Source organism: Apium graveolens, chromosome 1, assembly GCF_009905375.1.
Source record: "Apium graveolens cultivar Ventura chromosome 1, ASM990537v1, whole genome shotgun sequence".
Classification (NCBI taxonomy): Eukaryota; Viridiplantae; Streptophyta; class Magnoliopsida; order Apiales; family Apiaceae; genus Apium; species Apium graveolens.
Genome location: NC_133647.1, coordinates 88272543 through 88282751, shown reverse-complemented (window position 1 = coordinate 88282751; position 10209 = coordinate 88272543). Strand labels below are relative to the sequence as shown.

At 37.0% G+C, this 10209-nt stretch overlaps 1 non-coding gene across 1 annotated transcript; it reads left to right on the top strand.

Moving 5' to 3' along the window:
- The first annotated feature begins 8720 nt into the window (after window positions 1-8720).
- LOC141681772 (small nucleolar RNA R71) lies at window positions 8721-8827 on the top strand. The gene has a single exon (XR_012559201.1). It is a non-coding gene; the product is annotated as a small nucleolar RNA R71 (small nucleolar RNA).
- Window positions 8828-10209: the final 1382 nt, after the last annotated feature.

The following is a 10209-nucleotide window of genomic DNA, read 5'->3' as shown; positions in this document are numbered from 1 at the left end:
TTTACAGTGGCTTCTCAGTGTAAGTGAGTCACGACTGTTTATCAGAATTTATGCTATTATCAGAGTATTTCTCCAGTAATCATAGAGTGTGAAAAGTCACCAAGAAAATATTTTGCTTTTCTAATGCATATTTACTTAATACCAGCAATGCACTTGGGTCGTCCCATTCACATTTTTACTCTAGATCGCAAAGGAGTACCTGATATTATTCTTTGATTCTTGTTCTTCTTCTTTTGATAAGTGAGGTTTATCAGCACTTAGTACATTCAGCAGTTTTACTAGAATCAGAACTTAAACAAATGAGTAGCATTATTCTAATTTGGGACTTAGTAGTAAGATGAATAAAGTAAACTAAACTAAGCTCAAGTATCAGAATTTGCTTGTGTCATAAGATTTCCACAGAATTAATTACTTCTTTCATGGGATCATTTGTTTATTAAAGACTAGTAGGTCAGTATCTAGCACAATTATCCTCATAGGATAGAATGATTACTTAAACAGATATATCACTTATGAGAGTTAAGAGATATGTATCAGACAACAGTCAGTACTTAAAAACATTTATCAATTAATGCACAGAATATACAAAAAGATTAATTCTGTAAATACTGATCATAAAGTCTGATAACATAGAACAAGTTTAAGTAGATTTAGAGAAAGAACCTGAAATCATTCCAAGTTCATTTACCAATTTTGTAAAGGTAGCTTCACACAGTGGTTTTGTGAAGATATCTGCTACTTGTTGATCTGTGGGAACAAAATGCAATTCCACTGTACCTTCATCCATATGTTCCCTGATGAAATGGTACCTGATGCTGATGTGCTTTGTCATAGAGTGTTGAACTGGATTACCTGTCATAGCAATAGCACTTTGATTATCACAGTAAATAGGGATTTTGAAATATGTTAACCCATAATCCAGTAACTGATTCTTCATCCAAAGAATCTGTGCACAGCAGCTTCCTGCAGCAATATACTCTGCTTCTGCAGTTGATGTGGAAATTGACTTTTGTTTCTTGCTATACCAAGAAACCAACCTGCCTCCAAGAAATTGGCAGCTACCACTTGTGCTTTTCCTGTCAATTTTGCAACCTGCAAAATCTGCATCTGAGTAACCTATTAATTTAAAATCTGATTCTCTAGGATACCATAATCCTAGATCAGCTGTTCCTTTAAGATACTTAAAGATTCTTTTTACAGCTGTTAAGTGAGGTTCTCTTGGATCTGCTTGAAATCTTGCACAAAGACAGGTAACAAACATGATATCTGGTCTACTAGCAGTTAGATAGAGAAGTGAGCCAATCATACCTCTGTAATCAGTAATATCTACTGAATTACCAGTATCCTTATCCAGTTTAGTTGCAGTGGCTATGGGAGTGGATGCACTTGAACAGTCTTGCATTCCAAATTTCTTCAGCAAGTTTCTGGTGTACTTAGATTGACAAATAAAAGTTCCTTCTTCACTCTGCTTGACTTGAAGGCCCAGAAAATAACTAAGTTCTCCCATCATACTCATCTGATATCTTGACTGCATTAGTTTGGCAAACTTTTTGCAAAGTTTGTCATTTGGAGACCCAAAAATAATATCATCAACATAAATCTGGATCAAAAGTAAATCCTTGCCATGGTTGAGATAGAACAGTGTTTTGTCAATAGTTCCTCTGTTGAATCCACTTTCCAGAAGAAACTGAGCTAAAGTCTCATACCATGCTCTAGGAGCTTGCTTAAGTCCATAAAGTGCTTTATCAAGCCTGTAGACATAATCTGGATGTTTGGAATCTACAAAGCCTGGCGGTTGTTCAACATATACTTCCTCTTCCAATTCTCCATTGAGAAAAGCACTTTTCACATCCATTTGAAAGACAGTAAACTTTTTGTGAGCAGCATAAGCCATGTATATCCTTATGGCTTCTAACCTAGCAACTGGAGCAAATGTTTCATCATAGTCAATTCCCTCCTGTTGAGAATATCCTTTTGCAACCAGCCTTGCCTTGTTCCTTACAATTATGCCATCACTGTCAGTTTTGTTTCTGAATACCCACTTTGTACCAACAACCGATCTATTCTTAGGTCTTGGCACTAAGGTCCAGACTTTGTTTCTTTCAAATTCATTCAACTCTTCCTGCATTGCTTGCACCCAATCAGCATCTTGAAGAGCTTCTTCCACTTTCTTTGGCTCAGACTGAGAGAGAAAAGAATTGTAAAGACATTCATTCGAAGTACCTGTTCTAGTTCTGACACCTGCCTCAGGATTTCCAATTATCAAATCAGGTGTATGTGATTTTGTCCACTTCCTTGCAGATGGAAGATTTTCTCTAGAACTGGATGCTCCCCCATGATTCATGCTGTCTTCGGTTTCATTTTCTGATGCTCCCCCTGAAACTATGCTCTCTGAGTTGGATCCTTCAGTATTTAGATTTTCAGTACTGTCAGTACTTGGCTTATCAGAACTTGACGAATCAGAATTTGAAGAGCCAGATGTATGTTCTGATGCTTCTTGAGATGTGATAATATCTTGAGTATGCTCCCCCTGCATTGGTGCATCTTCCTTTGACGTAGTCACCACAGTTTCAATAACATCAGAGTTTAATCCATCAGAATTTACAGTATCATGACTTAGACTGTCAGGACTTGAGGTATCAGAATATGAATCTTCATTTTCAAATCTCAACTGATCATGATCAATACAATCTTCAAGTCCAGTGATCTTCTTGTCATCAAAAGAGACACTGATAGATTCCATGACCACTTTTGTTCTCAAATTATAGACTCTGAAGGCTTTTGTAGAAAGTGGATATCCAACAAAGATTCCCTCATCAGCTTTTAGATCAAACTTGGATAGCTGTTCAGGATGAGTCTTGAGAACAAAACACTTACATCCAAATACATGAAAGTATTTGAGATTTGGCTTCTTGTTCTTCACCATCTCATATGGTGTTTTTCCATGCTTGTTAATGAGTGTTGCATTTTGAGTAAAACAAGCAGTCTGCACAGCTTCAGCCCAGAAATAGGTTGGAAGCTTTGCTTCTTCAAGCATTGTTCGTGCAGCTTCAATGAGAGTTCTATTCTTCCTTTCAACAACTCCATTTTGCTGTGGAGTTCCAGGAGCAGAAAATTCCTGCTTTATTCCATGATTTTTGCAGAACTCTTCCATTATCAGATTCTTGAATTCAGTGCCATTATCACTCCTCAAAATTTTCACAGAATCTTTGATCAATTTATCCAGATGTTTGACATGATCAATCAAGATAGATGCAGTTTCACTTTTTGTGTGCAAGAAATACACCCATGTGTATCTGGTGAACTCATCTACTATGACCAACGCATATTTCTTCTTTGCAATAGACATGACATTCACTGGACCAAATAGATCAACATGAAGCAGATAATAAGGCTCAAGAATTGATGATTCAGTCTTGCTCTTGAACGAAGATTTTCTTTGTTTAGCCTTCTGACATGAGTCACAAAGACCATCAGGAACAAACACTGATTTTGGCAGTCCTCTCACAAGATCTTTCTTGATCAGTTCATTTATCTTGTTGAAGTTTAAATGAGAGAGTTTCTTGTGCCAATTCCAGCTTTCTTCAGTTGAGGCTCTACTTACTAAACAGATTGCAGAACCATAAGAACTTGTTGAAAGCTTAGCTTCATAAATGTTACCACGCCTGAATCCCTTCAGAACAATTTTTTCTTTAGATTTACTAACTATTTCACAATGTTCTGCAAAGAAATCAACATGATAACCTCTGTCACAGATTTGACTTATACTCAGTAAGTTGTGTTTAAGTCCTGAGACCAGAGCTACATCTTTAATGATGACATTCCCAAGATTGATATTGCCATATCCCAAAGTTTTTCCAATGTTGCCATCTCCATAAGAAACACTTGGGCCAGCTTTCTCCACAAAGTCTGATAGCAGGGCCTTATTTCCAGTCATATGTCCTGAACATCCACTGTCCAGAACTAAAATATTTTTCCTGTTGCCCTGTAATCAAAAAGACCACTAATTATTAGTTTTAAGGACCCAGACTTGTTTGGATCCTTTGGCCTTTTTAAGTTTGTTAACATTTGCAGCGGATTTAGCATCAGATTTTATGTTAACAGTTTTCTTATTAGAACTTATATTACCAGACTTTGAATCAGAACTTACACTAGAAGGAACAACAGAAACTTTCTTTAAAGAAGGTTTTATTTGATAATAATCATAGTACAAACTATGATATTCCTTACAAGTATAAATGGAATGCCATAAACTACCACAATGAAAACAAGGATCTTGTGGTTTGTATCTAACAGACTGACTCTTAACTCCTGATTTTGTAGATAAGGAGTTAATATTCTTATTCTTCCTGCAAAAAGAAGCCAGATGGTTAGAACTTCCACAGTTATGACACGCTTTCCTAGGAGCATCAGGAACAGATTTATAGTTATTGCTTTTATTCACACCTTCCTTTCCATTCCTGTTTTTCCTAGGTGATTTTACCTTGTTTGCATTCTTAACATCTTTCAGCTTATGCTTAAGCTGCTTCTTTGTCATTAAGCCTATGTTAACTTCAGCTGTCTTTTCCTGTTTTAGTTTGTCAGAAGCTAATTCCTTTTTAACTTCTGATTTCTCATTTTCAGATTTTTCAGTTACAAACTTAACAGGTTTTAACTTCAGCTTTTGCTTATCAACAGGCTTAATTTCTACAGTTCCTTTTTCATTTTTATTTTCTCCATAACCTAAGCCCTCTTTCCAGTTTCCACTGCTTAGCAAATTTTGAGTTGTTTTGCCAGAGTTAGTCCAAGTTCTGATAATCTCTCTCTCCTTTTCTAACTCAGTTTTTAGAGATTCATTCATTTTTAGCACTTCATCCCTAACATAAAAAGCATCATCTCTATCCTGCTGAGTTTGATGGAACATGACTAACTCTTTTTCTAAGAAATCATTTCTTTTCCTAAAAGCAAGATTTTCAGAAGTTAATCTTTCACATGTTAAAGTTTGATCTCTATAACTAACAAACATGGTTTTAAGATATCTTCTCAACTCATTAATATCATCAGTATGAAAAGCATAAGTAGTCTGAGGTACCTTTGTTTCAGCAGCTTCAGAACTGCTCTCAGAACTTGATTTATCAGCATTTTCCATCAATGCATAGTTCTCCTCACTTTCACATGTTAAAGTTTGATCTCTATAACTAACAAACATGGTTTTAAGATATCTTCTCAACTCATTAATATCATCAGTATGAAAAGCATAAGTAGTCTGAGGTACCTTTGTTTCAGCAGCTTCAGAACTGCTCTCAGAACTTGATTTATCAGCATTTTCCATCAATGCATAGTTCTCCTCACTTTCAGAGTCTGAGGTGTCTGTCCAGCTTTTCTGCTTTGTGACAAGAGCTTTGCCTTTGTCACTCTTGTTCTTCTTGCAATCAGGAGATATGTGGCCTTTCTCACCACAATTATAACATTTAACATTAGCGTAATCTCCTCTGTCAGACTTTCCTCCTCTTCCTTCAGATCTTCTGAAATTCTTCTTATCAGAACTTATGCCTTTTCTGGAAAACTTCTTTCCCTTCCTGAACTTCCTGTATGCAATCTTTGTGATTCCTTTCACCATAAGAGCACACAGCTTCATCATCTCCTCATCAGCATCAGTTTCAGGCAAGCTTTCATAATCTGAGTCATCATCACTCCCAGAACTTGATGACTCAGTATCATACTTTATGATAAGAGCTTTACCCTTGTCTTTCTTTGAGGAAGGTGGTTTGGGGGATTCCTCTTCAGCCTTGAGAGCAACTGTCCTTGACTTTCCTCCTTTCCTCTTGCTTCTTTGTTCCATCTCAAGTTCATGAGTCTTGAGCATTCCATAGATTTCATCAAGAGTTGTTTCATCAAGATTGTAGTTGTCTCTTATTGTTGTTGCCTTCAAATCCCAACATTCAGGAAGAGCTAACAGGAATTTAAGGTTTGTATCTTCAAGATCATACTCCTTATTAACTAATGACAAGTCATTCAAGAGTTTGACAAATCTATCATATACATCAGTCAATGACTCATTAGTCCTAGAGTCAAAGTGTTCATACTCTTGAGTGAGTATTGTCTTCCTGTTCTTCTTAACTGTTTCAGTTCCTTGACACCTTGTCTCCAGTGCATCCCATATCTCCTTAGCAGTCTTGCAGTTGATTACCCTGTTTGACATTACATTATCAATGGCACTATGCAATAAGTGTCGTACCTTGGCATCCTTAGCAATAGATGCTATATCTTCAGCAGTGTAATCACTCTTTTCCTTTGGTACGGTCTTTGCTGCTTCACCTGCAACTACAACAGCGAGCTTGGTAGGTTTGTGAGGCCCTTCCTTGATTCTATCAAGGTATTCTGGATCTGTTGCTTCCAGAAACATGGTCATCCTTACCTTCCATATGGGATATTCAGATGGTCTCAATATGGGAACTCTGATAGTCTCATATCGACTCTGAGTTGATGTCTTTGATGATTCCTCAGTTTTGGTAGGCTTAGTTGGAGTTTCTGTGTCAGACATGATTGTGTTTGGATCTTTAACTGTATGTGTGTTAACAGAAGGCTCTGATACCACTTGTTAGGTCACACTTTCACTGTAGAGGGGGTGAATACAGTGTTTATTACAATCAAATCAAACTTCAAGAACTTATGTAACAGAAAACAAACTTTATTGAAACAATAAACTCTGTTACAATCTGGAACTGTTATCTCTCAGTGATGAACAAAATATCACGAGAGCTGCTAGGGTTATAGTAAATAATATTCTCGATAATGATAACACTTATAGTGTAAACCCTATGTCTGTGTTTATATACTACACAGTTACAAGATAATTGCTAATTGACATGGAATATAATTCTGCTTCCTAAAATATATCAATCAGATATCTTCTATTCCAAGTATTCCATTCTTTACGGAATTCCTTCTTCATGCATATCTCTTCTTATGTTTATCTTGATCTTCTTAACTTTAATCAGCTACTGTCCTTATCTGATCGTCCTTCAGCACTTAAAAAATGATATCTATCTCCTGATGCTTATCTCCTGATAACACAAGTACTGATATCCCTTAAGTTCTGTCGTCCAGTATAAGTACTGATCAGTTAAGTACTGATTTGTCCTGTTCAAATAAGATCTGAAATCTAAACATAAAACATATTAGCCATGACATTATCAAATATATCTAACAGATCATACACTATCTTCGTGTACAAATTCCTATACCCAGAAGAGCCCTAATAATTGTCCCTGGAGACTAAGAACTAAACCAAAGCATAGTTCAGTGTACACAAGATGACTATGATGACCTCAAGTCAAAGGATACTTGTACAACTATCACTAAGCGAACAACTGCTGACACGTGAGTGAACTCCATCAGTTGTTCAGCTGGGCGAGTCATGTTCAGTGAACTTATTCTATAATAAGCACCTACATACTAGCTATAGTGTCACCACACAAATGTCTATGAGAACAGACATCCTTCATAATGAAGCAAGCATAGTATGTACCGATCTTTGCGGATTATTAATTACCAGTTAGTAATCCTACGACCAGGAACTATTTAAGTTTAGAGTTATCATCTTTTTAGGTCTCACTATTATGATCTCATCATAATCCATAAAAAGCTTTCCTCTAAACTATAGTATATCTTATTTAAACACTAAAATAGATAAAGCCCGTAATAAAAACAAAACAAGTCTTTATTAATATCAATGAAATCAAAACAGATTACATAAAAGTTATTCCTAAATCCTCATACATGATTGGACTTAGGACATATTCCTTTCAGCCTCCTGAGAAAAGGAGGTGGAGGATAGATCTATTTCTCCCCTATATTACCCTCAGGAGGAGTGCGTTTCACAGTAGTATTCCTTTGTTCCACTTTTGCTTCCTTCTGCACTTCTTCTTCAGCCACAACTTCTTCTTCCGAAACTCAAGATTTTTCGGGATTTGCAACCTTCCCAGACCTCAATGTGATTGCATTTACCTGCTCCTTAGCTTCCCTCTTTCCTGGAACTTCAGTGTCACTAGGGAGTGTACCAGATTGATGATTTAGCAAGGCATTGGCACTTTGTCCAATTTGATTCTCCAAGATCTTGATAGAAAATGCTTGGCTCTTGCACATGAGCCTCAACTCCTCTAATTCAGATTTTTCATTAGACTGTTGCAGCTGAGTTTTTGTCTTGGTGCATATTGTGGTTGATGAAAACTAGGAGGGTTGTATTGCTTTGCTGCATACTACTGATAAGGCTGCTGAACCGCATTCTGAGTATTACTCCAGCTAAAGTTAGGATCATTGCATTTGTTGGGATGATAAGTGGATGGATTTGGCTGCTGCGACCTCTGAAAGTTGCTCACGGACTGAGCTAATTCTCTAAAAATAGCACATTGCTCCGTGTCATGGGCACCAACACAAAGCTCACAGACACTAGTGATGTGATTAACTCCATAATTAGCCAAAGAATCCTCCTTCATCGTCAAAGCCTTAAGTTGAGCAGCTATAGCAGTAACTGTATCTAACTCCAGAATTCATGCTACCTTGCCCTGAGGTAGTCTCTGAGTTGGATTCTGGTATTCATTAGCAGCCATCAGTTCAATTAATTCATAAGCTTCAACATATATTTTAGCCCATAAGGCCCCCCTGATGCTGCATCAAGCATGGGTCTAGAAGTAGCACCCAATCCATTATAGAAGTAGTGAATGATCATCCAGTCAGGCATCCCATGATGTGGGCACTTCCTAAGCATCTCCTTATAACAATCCCAAGCCTCACATAAAGATTCTCCAGATTGCTGAGCAAATTAACTAAGTGCATTTCTGATTGTAGTAGTCTTCGCCATAGGAAAGAATTTAGTTAGGAACTTTTGAGCAAGATCCTCCCATTTGGTGTTAGACCCTGGTGGTAGAGAATGTAACCAACACTTAGCTTTATCCCGCATAGAGAATGGGAAAAGCCTCAACTTAATAGCATCTTTAGAAACCCTATTGAACTTGAAAGTGTCGCAGATCTCGATGAAATCTCTGATGTTCATGTCGGGGTCTTCTGTCGGAGAACCCCCAAAATGAACTGAGTTCTATTTCATCTGAATCGTGCTCGACTTGCTCTCAAAGGTATTAGCCGAGATGGCTGGTCGGACAATGCCAGACTGAATATCATTGATCTTCGGCTGAGAGTAATCCATCAAAGCCTTTAGATTCGCTTCTGGTTCTCCCTACAACTTTCTCCTCGCCAATAACTTCCTCAAAAACTTTCTTAGATATTACGACTTCTTCTTCAGCTTGATCCAGTGTTCTCTTAAGAGACCGATAACGCATCTGCATACACGCTCGCTAGAGTACCTGAAACACGACAAGGAAATAAGTAAGTAACAATGTCTGAGTCAATGAACTTTAATGACCACTGATGACAAACACATAAACTAAAAATTAACCCCGAGTCCAAGGCAGCGGTGCCAAAAACTTGTTATGACGAAAACATGTGCTAATATTCACGCAAGTATACGCGATCGCAAGTAATATATAATTATTTCTAGTTCATTCCCACAAAGACTGGTTTAGGTTAATTTTAATTAATGCACTTCTGCAACAATGGTATGGTTATTATTCAATGCTAAGACGAATCAGAAATTGAGGTTGTTTATAACTACGATTAACTAAGAGATTATACTAAAGAACATTAACTAAGAGATTGAAAGGGATTCATTACTATATGACACAAACATGGGATTCTAACTTCATTACTACTTCATTCAGTAGCCTTCTTGTTCTTAACCTTAGCATGCAATGGTGATGACACTAATCAGATAATAGAAACTGATAAACGCCAAATTTTGTTACACGAATACCATACTACCAGACATCCACAAAAGAGATAGAAGATGAATAGACACCAATTATATTGAGACCCTATATGTCTATAGAATTTGATAACATAACGGTTTAGTGCACAAGTTATCTATCATGATTACTTAGGGCAAGTAAGATGGTTAAAATTACCTATGAATCATGCATATCACCCTTGATGGTGTTGATGAGATGTCAACACCATCAAGAGATAGCTTGTACTGGCGCGTAGATAACTTGAGTACAAAACGTCAATTCAAGCCTTTATAGAGCATTCTAAATGAACATAAATGCCACTTAACAATGACATGTGCATGTCTTTGGCAGGTATCACATCTTTTTGCGTAGTCTAGGGTATCCTGTG